The following is an 11,178-nucleotide window of genomic DNA, read 5'->3' as shown; positions in this document are numbered from 1 at the left end:
CATCTATAATTAAGATTAGTAAGATGGTCAGATGTGCGACTTTGCCCCATGTCCACAACCAAACAAGGAACAGGAGATAGAGCGGAAACACACATACTAAATCTGCATAATCATAATCATATACCACTCTCGCATATACACTTAACAGTGATAGGTGGGATGTATTCGTCCTTAGCCTCTGTGCTTGAACTGGATCTGTTGGACGGGTGGTAGTTCGGGAAGGTGTGCTAAGTATACGGTGGCAAGGTTTCGGAGGGCAAGGTACTCCTCGCATAAGTACTTCGGGGTGTAGAAGACAAGAGACAATACTGAGGTCTAGGTCGGGTTGTCATTACGAATGATATGGCCTTCATTGATTTTTCGGTTAAGGCGATGGGTTTTCGAAACACATGAACTTGGTATGGTGAGGACCACGCCAATTCATGACGATGGAATTTTATAGAAACGAATGTTAGGCCGATTTGAAAGAAACGTTTGTTATACGATGGTGTATCCCGAGTGTGCTCGACAATATTATGTGTAGACTTTCTAGTGCTTTCAGTTTGCTTCTTGATAAAACCACTGCCACAAATCGTACCGCGATGAGCGAGTACTAACAGGGAAAGTGCTTTGATAACTAGTGTCGATACTTTATATTATGATCCTCCTCGGTACCTCTATGGTCGCCTGGCATATACAAGTTATGTATAATTAAGATGAATAAGACGGTCGACTGAGTGACTCTGCCCCAAATCCACAACCAAACAAGGAACAAGAATAAAGGCGGAATCACTCACTCTAAGCCTGCAAAATCTTAGCTATGCACAACCCTGATGTACATACTAAGCCATCATAGCTCACTTGTACGGATCTTTAGTTCCCTTATGAATGTTGTGACTCGTTCATACGAGTGAGTTATTATAATTACTTTTAAATTTTCCCCAAGTTTTTATATTAATATTAATATAAACTTAAATCTTTTAAAGAAATTTTTATTTAAAAGTCGTACCAAAATCTCAAAAGAGGGGTTACTCGTTGCTCCCTTGTGTCTTGTCGTTAGATTTCTCCTTCTCCTCCGTCATTTCTCTCTATTGGACAGTCTCTCTTGACATGTCCCATTTCACCACATGCATGGCATACCTGAACTATACTAGCATCGGTGATTGAAGTGATGTGCTGAGTCGGAGTTCCACGGAAGCGAGCTTCTTCGTCATTTCTCTCTGTTGGACATTCCCTCTTAAAGTGTCCAGAGTTTCCGCACTTGAAACAAACCAAGTTTACTTGGGGGATTGGTCGTGCCGACGCCATGCAGAAACGGGCAGTGTGCCCCTTCCTGCGGCAATTCGTGCATTGCATCTCTCGGCAAGCTCCGTTGTGGTGGTAGGTGCATTTATTGCACCTTGGAATATTTCCGGCATATTGGTTGACGGGGGTTGTAGTATCAAATTAAGTTTCCGATGTTGTGACTGTTGTTGTAACCGTAGGGGTAGTCACGAGCTGTCGTCTCTTGGTAGGACCTTGAGACGACTTTTTCCCCTTTTTGTCCTAGAACTTTCATTTCTTGTTCTTAGGTTTGTGGTCTAGGGTATCCTTGTCAGCAGACATTCGTGGGTTCCCATGATTGTTATTGTGATTAGCATAACCTGCACCGCTTCCTCTTCCGTTGGCGTTATTAGCATTGAACTGTGCCATGACGTCTGTCACAACAGCTGTGACCACAACCTGAAAAAGTAGCAGAGTCTATCTGCAGACTTGGTGCCTCGTATGTTGGTTGGTTTCCTCCTTGTGAAGACATGATTCTGTTGCATGGCGAAGAATGATCTCGTGAGTAATGATGGTCACCGCTAGTTGCATTCCAACATATTAAATATACTTAATAATTTCACGCTTTGCTGGATTATTCTCAATGTTTCTGAAAACATTCCTGAGATGTGCCCCTGGTAGTGGGTAGAAGTAGGTCTTGTACAAGTGATATATAAATTAAGTTATCCCTGTTCTGAGTGTATCTGGTTCTAACTTTCATAGGGTTCTGAAAACAATTTGTAACATCCGAAAAACACAACCAATTTAAAATTTTCAAAGCAACCCGATTTTTATTAAAATGTTCACAAAAAGGTTTTCAATACAATTCATTTAAGTATTCCCAGAATCTCGTTGTTACAAAATCATGAGGAACGGTACGATCGCGCCTTCGCCTTGCCACAGTCTCTTGAAGAACCTGAAAAACATTAAACCACAACTGTAAGCCCGAAAGCTTAGTGAGATACCCCCAAAATACCAACCGCGCATACGCCTTTCCAGGCCGTGACCTTCCGGTCCAAAACATATAAATCATACATAACAAAACAGATCATAGAACAATCATGCATATCGGGTCTATCGTGACTGGTCCGCCTTATCAGGCCTTCAGTCCGTCGGATCCATCCTCCGGGTCTAGTCATGTCCTCCGAGTCTACAGTGGGGTTGGTCCGCCCGCATTGGGCCTTCAACCCACCTGGTCCACTCTCCGAGTCTACAGTGTGACTGGTCCGCCCGCATCGGGCCTTCAGTCATTCTGGTCCACTCTCCGAGCCTCGGCACGTCTGGTCCGCCCTCGTGGGGCCTACAGCCTATCCGGACCGCTCGCTGGGCCTTCGGTACAACCGGTCCGCCCTGGGTATCTTGGCCTACAGCACAAAGCAGGACCCGCCTCAACCCATCTCTAGTCCAAACAACCATGTGCACAAAACATACAGTCATATAACAGTCATAATCAACAAATCAAGTAAGCAGATCACATAGCATATCATTACTCTAACCGGGCTACCACCCTATCCGATCACTAGCATAGCATTACTCAGCATATCGAGAACTGACCTTTATAAGGTCCCCTAGCATGTACCGTCCTAACTACCAGGATGCAGACACAACCAGCACTAACATGATAAACGTAACTAAATCTCAATACAATAAAGGGCCGGCCTTGGTGCCTTAGACCCTGTTGATATAGTGAGGATAACTCACCTCGAAACTGCCGACTGAACAGATAGCTCAAGCTGCTCCGATCACTGATACGATCTCCACTCCTGGATAGCCGCCAATGCACTGAACTCAAACGATAAACAACAATTACCAAAATACCCCTGGAACCACTGGTCAATCATTGATCAAAGACAAGGTCAAAGTCAACCCCTGACTGACCCTACTCGTCGAGTCAACCCAATGACTCGCCGAGTCCTTAAGATTCCCTTCCTACTCGTCGAGTATCCCCTTTTTACTCGACGAGTTTCTCCTGGAAGAATCGCGGGGCCACCCCGACTCCACTCGCCGAGTCTGAAGAACAACTCGGCGAGTCCCAGTAAATCTTCAAGCCACTCGCCGAGTCTGAAGAACAACTCGGCGAGTCCAGCCATGCAGACGAGCAACTGCTTCCTGAAATACGTATGGTCCCGAAATACACAATCATGGGACCTTCTGGACCTCTAACCATCCTATTACTGGGTTACAAACACTTGGGTAACAATATGATAATCCATCTAATCACCAAATGGGTTTCATAAACCCTAAAATCGTGCACACATCAATATAGCAGAAAATGATCCGAAATATTACCTGAATAACACCCTCTCTGTGTCTCCAAACCTCAGAACTCGATCCCCTTGATATTCCTTTGGCCAAAACTCTTCTTCTTCTTGCCTAACAAGTTCTTCAAGGTTCCAAAAGCTTTCTCTCTTGCTCTAGACGCCCACAACGATTAGGGTTCTTCTCAATCGGCCAAAAGACGAACAATGACGGCCTAAGAGGCATTATATACGATCCAAAACCAAACGGCTAGGGTTTCTGCTGAACAGCGTCGACTCGCCGAGTCCATATCTGGACTCGTCGAGTACAGTCGCGAACCCGCGACCAAGTCTGCGATCCTACTCGGCGAGTCTAGGCTCCAACTCGCCGAGTCCCCTCTTAAAACACCCCCAAATCATAATTATATCAGTATTTGAAATTCCGGGCTGTTACAACTCTCCCCCACTAGAACTAGACTTCGCCCTTGAAGTCTCATCCTGAAAATAGCTCCGGATGCTGCTCCCGCATCTCACGTTCCAGCTCACCGGCCATTTCCGGCTCGCATCCCCTGAATATCTTCTAATGGAACCACTGCCGACTCATCGGCTATACACTTCCTCAGTTGCGACTCATGAAATATCATGGATTTGTCTCAACTCCGTGGGCAACTCCAACCGGTAGACCCTCAGGCCTACCCCCGCAATCACATGAAAAGGCCCAATATACCGGGGCCCCAACTTGCCCCTCTTCTTGAATCGAATCACTCCTCTCCAAGGAGAGGCCTTCAGGAGTACGAAGTCACCGACCTGAAACTCAAGCTCGGATAGGCGTCTGTCTGCATAACTTTCCTGTCGGCTCTGGGCGGTCAATAACCTCTGTCTCATCTGCTGAATCTGCTCTGACGACTGAAGCCCAATCTCTGTACTGTCCATCGCTCTCTGCAACCGAGAATTATCCATGATGCCTTACTGCTCCTATCCTCATCTTCCACTTGACTCACATGGCTATAAAGCCACGCACCCTCGGATTCCCGATCCAAATTCCACTCTACCTTTATCATAACGACCGAAAGACTCATTCTTCCATTTCGGAGCAACTCTCCCGAGTTCTCCTATCGCAATCACACCTACATGCCGATCTAGCTCTAGCACCCTCAGGTGCGGATAACCTGATATATAGACGATATCCTCAAAATCCTTCCAGGATAAACCACTGATACATACCCAGAACCCTGATCATGATCTCACTGAGAGTCCAAGACTCTTGCTCTGCATCCCTTCCTAACTCCTCTCCCTGACTCCACGTCGCGATATTCCCTCTGCGCCCAAAGCAACATATCGAGTCGAAAAACTTATATTCCGCCGCCGCAACACACTACTCAAAGATCATCGACGGACCACTGCGATCGCAACTCTACACTGCCGCTTTCACCTCCGTGAAACCCCACTTGTCTGCCCAGCCACCATGACAGGCACCATGGTGCTCATCCTACGCCACATTACCACTTTAGGGCGTACTCAATATCCATGCATTACCGCTACTCTGGCTCTTAGCACAAGGACTCTCAAGCCCATGCACTACCTTCACTGCTCAAGATCGCTAGTCGGGGCCAAACCTCCCAATGTAATCCCATCGCGACATACGCAACCCATAACCTCTAACCGAATCAATATTACCCGCAGAGTCTTCAGCATGACTGGACCGCCTCCCCGGGCCTTCAGCCAATCTGGACCACTCTCAGAACCTTCAGCCAATCTGACTGGACCGTCCTCCGAGCCTTCGGCCTGACTGGTACGCCTACCGGCCTTCAGTCTATCCGGACCGCTCCACAATCACTCATCATTCCAACTATCTCTTCGGGAAATCCTCCCGTGCATGCCGTTCTAGCCCTCTAGGGGTTCCGAACTCTACCTCCATCATACATACTCGATCCCGGTCTGCACCCATGCCTTCCTCAATCAACTGCTCTAGGTCTGTATTTCGCCCCGCACGCCTACGGCTCACCCATCCGAGCCTGCTCTCATCTGATAGGAATACCGCTGAATTCCCAAGCGGCTAAACAACCTTCCATGCCCAACGACCATCCAGAGAATTTTCAATTCTCCCCCACTTAAGACGCTGACAGATAATCACCGGTCGCCATCACCGATCTCCCAAAGCACCTCGTAGGAATCAGCACATGCACTCCAAGTGCGGTTCACCAGTACCGACAACTTTCATACAAATCATGCTCCTGCGCTGTACAACCCGCTCGAAAACGACTCAATCTTCATCTTTCCAGTCCTCAGATTGCAGAATCCAACTAGCCTCCAAACTAACACCGCATCCGCCACCAATCTTCTCAAAGATAATCAATGATGGCTCGAAGTACAATCCCAAAACCATAACGATCCCTCAAGGACACAAGATACTAAAACCAAAATTCTGATCACAACTCGCCAATTCCTCAAGGAACAACGAATACCACAAGAAACCCGAAACGCAATTTCCATAGCCAACCAACGAGACTAGCAGATAACAATACTCCACAACAAGCATAAATAATCAAAACATCAGAAAGAAACATACCCGCAACAGCAAGCTGAAAAACACGACCCTAAGCCCTTGGGGGCTCCGCTCCACCCTGACCTCCACCTGTGATTCTCAACGTAGCCGGTGCTGGAGCCTGCACCGATCCTGCAGCAATCTGTGGACAGTTGACCTTCAAATGTCCAACCTGATGACAATGATAGCATATCCTCAAATCCCGAACCGGCACCGACTGCCGACAATCCCTCGCATAGTGTCCCTCCTTCCCGCACTTGCGGCATGCTCTACCGGACCGACAAACCCCGGCATGACCCCTTCCACACTTACCACAGACGTGGCCACCCTGATCTCCCATCCTGGAATCAACGGTCTTAGACCGTTTCGTCGCCGGCTGCGACTGAACCGGAGCTTGCCTCAGCTCACGCATCTGTAACTCAATCTCTAACTCACGCCGCCTGGCGGCCTCCTGCAACTCCAGCAAAGTCTCACACCTCTGCGCAGACACAAACTGTCTGATATCCCTCTTTAGCATACTCAGATATCGGGACATCTGAGCCTGCTCCGAAGCGAACTCGGGACAAAACATCGCCCTCTCAGTAAACATCCTGGTGATTTCCGTCACCGATTCCGAATCCTGCTTTAGCTCCAAGAACTCATGAGCCAACCTCTCCCTCTCGACCTGTGGAACATAGCGAGTACTGAACATCTCCCTGAACCGATCCCATGAAATCGCAGCTCTCTGCGCATCCGAATACGATCCCGTGGTCAATCTCCACCAATCCTTTGCTCCGAGCCTCAACAGGTTCAAAGCACACCTCACCCTCTGATCAGCAGGGCATGAACAAGTGAAGAAACATCCTTCCACATCTGATAACCACCTCATAGCGACGATCGGATCCTGAACTCCATCAAAAGTGGGAGGCTTCGTATTATCGAAGTCCCGATACTGAAAACCTCTACTGGCTCCTCCTCCTGTCGCCGCTACTGCTGCGGTAGCCGCCGCGGCAGCCGTCTCCGTGAGAGCCGCATAACGCTCATCAAAATACTCCACCATGGCGGTCTTGATCGACCCCAACAACTCTGGCAGCTCAGCCCGAATCAATGCGGCAACCTCATCATGCAGAATCTCGCGAATCTTCGCATCCAACTCGTGCGTACTCATCTGACTGACAACCTCTGGCTGTGCAGACCCACTTGGAGCTCCCTCTCCTGCTCCTGATCCTGACCCGGATCCACTCCCAGCGTGCCCTGGAATCTCCATACTGAAAATAAAACACCAATCTCAGACATATTCCACTAACCGGGAACCAGCTCTCAACCCAACCCTAGAGGTCATGATTTCCCTGATACGCGTATGAGTCCGTGCTTTCAGTAGTACGGGCCCATACTACCTTCCGCACCAACCCATATTTGTATGAAGTACTCCCACAACACCCTAGCGACACATATAACAACGCTCTATCCTCACCACTAGAGGAACACTAGAAATCTCTCGCAAGGAACCCTAGGCTAGCAGGCATCATAAATCAGGCAACTCATCCATAAATCCTGAAGATCCCTAGCCTAACTCTAGCATGCTGTTCTATCAAAGCTCAATAAAACAATTGCCATGTATGATATTTTGGGGTTACTTACTGGCTCCGGCTGATCGTACCTCCGCATCCTCCTTTACTTGTTTTGAAAACCATTTTAATTTCTCTTTTTGAAAACTCTCCTCGATTTGAGACTGGAGTCACACAAGTGTTCCTCCAATTCACTCAAACCAAGGCTCTGATACCAACTTGTAACATCCGAAAAACACAACCAATTTAAAATTTTCAAAGCAACCCGATTTTTATTAAAATGTTCACAAAAAGGTTTTCAATACAATTCATTTAAGTATTCCCAGAATCTCGTTGTTACAAAATCATGAGGAACGGTACGATCGCGCCTTCGCCTTGCCACAGTCTCTTGAAGAACCTGAAAAACATTAAACCACAACTGTAAGCCCGAAAGCTTAGTGAGATACCCCCAAAATACCAACCGCGCATACGCCTTTCCAGGCCGTGACCTTCCGGTCCAAAACATATAAATCATACATAACAAAACAGATCATAGAACAATCATGCATATCGGGTCTATCATGACTGGTCCGCCTTATCAGGCCTTCAGTCCGTCGGATCCATCCTCCGGGTCTAGTCATGTCCTCCGAGTCTACAGTGGGGTTGGTCCGCCCGCATTGGGCCTTCAACCCACCTGGTCCACTCTCCGAGTCTACAGTGTGACTGGTCCACCCGCATCGGGCCTTCAGTCATTCTGGTCCACTCTCCGAGCCTCGGCACGTCTGGTCCGCCCTCGTGGGGCCTACAGCCTATCCGGACCGCTCGCTGGGCCTTCGGTACAACCGGTCCGCCCTGGGTATCTTGGCCTACAGCACAAAGCAGGACCCGCCTCAACCCATCTCTAGTCCAAACAACCATGTGCACAAAACATACAGTCATATAACAGTCATAATCAACAAATCAAGTAAGCAGATCACATAGCATATCATTACTCTAACCGGGCTACCACCCTATCCGATCACTAGCATAGCATTACTCAGCATATCGAGAACTGACCTTTATAAGGTCCCCTAGCATGTACCGTCCTAACTACCAGGATGCAGACACAACCAGCACTAACATGATAAACGTAACTAAATCTCAATACAATAAAGGGCCGGCCTTGGTGCCTTAGACCCTGTTGATATAGTGAGGATAACTCACCTCGAAACTGCCGACTGAACAGATAGCTCAAGCTGCTCCGATCACTGATACGATCTCCACTCCTGGATAGCCGCCAATGCACTGAACTCAAACGATAAACAACAATTACCAAAATACCCCTGGAACCACTGGTCAATCATTGATCAAAGACAAGGTCAAAGTCAACCCCTGACTGACCCTACTCGTCGAGTCAACCCAATGACTCGCCGAGTCCTTAAGATTCCCTTCCTACTCGTCGAGTATCCCCTTTTTACTCGACGAGTTTCTCCTGGAAGAATCGCGGGGCCACCCCGACTCCACTCGCCGAGTCTGAAGAACAACTCGGCGAGTCCCAGTAAATCTTCAAGCCACTCGCCGAGTCTGAAGAACAACTCGGCGAGTCCAGCCATGCAGACGAGCAACTGCTTCCTGAAATACGTATGGTCCCGAAATACACAATCATGGGACCTTCTGGACCTCTAACCATCCTATTACTGGGTTACAAACACTTGGGTAACAATATGATAATCCATCTAATCACCAAATGGGTTTCATAAACCCTAAAATCGTGCACACATCAATATAGCAGAAAATGATCCGAAATATTACCTGAATAACACCCTCTCTGTGTCTCCAAACCTCAGAACTCGATCCCCTTGATATTCCTTTGGCCAAAACTCTTCTTCTTCTTGCCTAACAAGTTCTTCAAGGTTCCAAAAGCTTTCTCTCTTGCTCTAGACGCCCACAACGATTAGGGTTCTTCTCAATCGGCCAAAAGACGAACAATGACGGCCTAAGAGGCATTATATACGATCCAAAACCAAACGGCTAGGGTTTCTGCTGAACAGCGTCGACTCGCCGAGTCCATATCTGGACTCGTCGAGTCCAGTCGCGAACCCGCGACCAAGTCTGCGATCCTACTCGGCGAGTCTAGGCTCCAACTCGCCGAGTCCCCTCTTAAAACACCCCCAAATCATAATTATATCAGTATTTGAAATTCCGGGCTGTTACACAATTCATAAAGGGAGTCTATATAAAATAAACTTTATGAATCAGAAGTGGCTATCCTCGAATGAATCTCTGTGAATTGAATATCCGTTACTAGTTGTATGAAAAAAGAAATAATCCTAATCACATAGTGTGAGTAGTGTATTCACTAGCTCACTAAGTCAATTAAGGTTATTATTTATTAGTGTGACACATAGGACGTTTTGGTTTCTTTGGTTGATTCCACCTTGGAAAACTCCTCTTGAATATCTTTTTGTTCCTCTTTGACTCCTCTGTTGACTGCTATGATGGAGTGGTTACATCTATCTGGGTTTGTCATGCGAGAATGGAAGTGTCTAATGAATCTATGAGATTAAGTGTAACTTTATGGGGTGATCTTTACTGGGTCCTCCTATAATTGCACAATGTATACAAGTTGTATATAATTTAAGATTAAATAGACCTTCGAATAAGTGATCCTACTCTAAAACCACAACCAAACAAGGAACAGGAAGTAGAGCATAGATCACAAATTCTAAGTCTATAAAATCTAAATTATATAAAACCTTGCGAGTACACACTCCGGAATTATAGACCTATCAGAAGGGCCTTAAAATTATCACATAAGTTATTTATATAGTTCCTAAAATACTCCTATAGTATTTTTAATGTAATGAACTTGGTATGTTTTAAACTTCTTGTTGTCTTATAGTATCATAAAATACTTCCGTAGTATTTAACTTATTGTTCTGATCTAGAAATCCTTCGTATATAGAGTTAGGTAAGTTTTAAGACTGTACAACAACACATCACTCCTAAACACATGTTGGTCATATCTCAAATAAATATAGTTGATCAGGCTATATTGATCCCAGATATGATTACATAACTGTCTGGGTTTGACCGCAGTGTTCAACCTTTAAATACTTATGTTATGTTCTTCTTGTGTTACCTGTTCTAGTATGTATATATGTATAAGCATGTATGTATACTTTTATAAAATATTGTTATATTTTAAAATATACTTTTAGTCAGAGCAATTCGGCCCCATTGTATTTATAGTTGTATATATTTTATAGGTTGATATAATTAGTTCACTATAAACAATACTCTGATACCAATTTGTCACACCCCCAAACCGGAAAGGCGGAAACGTTCAGGGGCGGAGAACGTCATATGTAGTATCACAACACATGCATCATAGTAATCAAAGTAACAAACAACCATTGCATTAATATTCAAGTATTTACAAAGTATGTGATTCACAAAATATTGACTCCAAAAGTAAATAACAAAACAAGACATGAAGCTACTATACTCCATCTTCTGAATCCCGGTGCACGTACCTGTCTACTAGTTTCTTGAGAATACAAGTTATTTTGGAAGAGTAGATCAACATTTAAGCTGGTGAGTTCATAAG

This window comes from Lactuca sativa, chromosome 2 (genome assembly GCF_002870075.4).
Source record: "Lactuca sativa cultivar Salinas chromosome 2, Lsat_Salinas_v11, whole genome shotgun sequence".
Taxonomy (NCBI): Eukaryota; Viridiplantae; Streptophyta; class Magnoliopsida; order Asterales; family Asteraceae; genus Lactuca; species Lactuca sativa.
Note: the sequence above shows the minus strand (reverse complement) of the source record.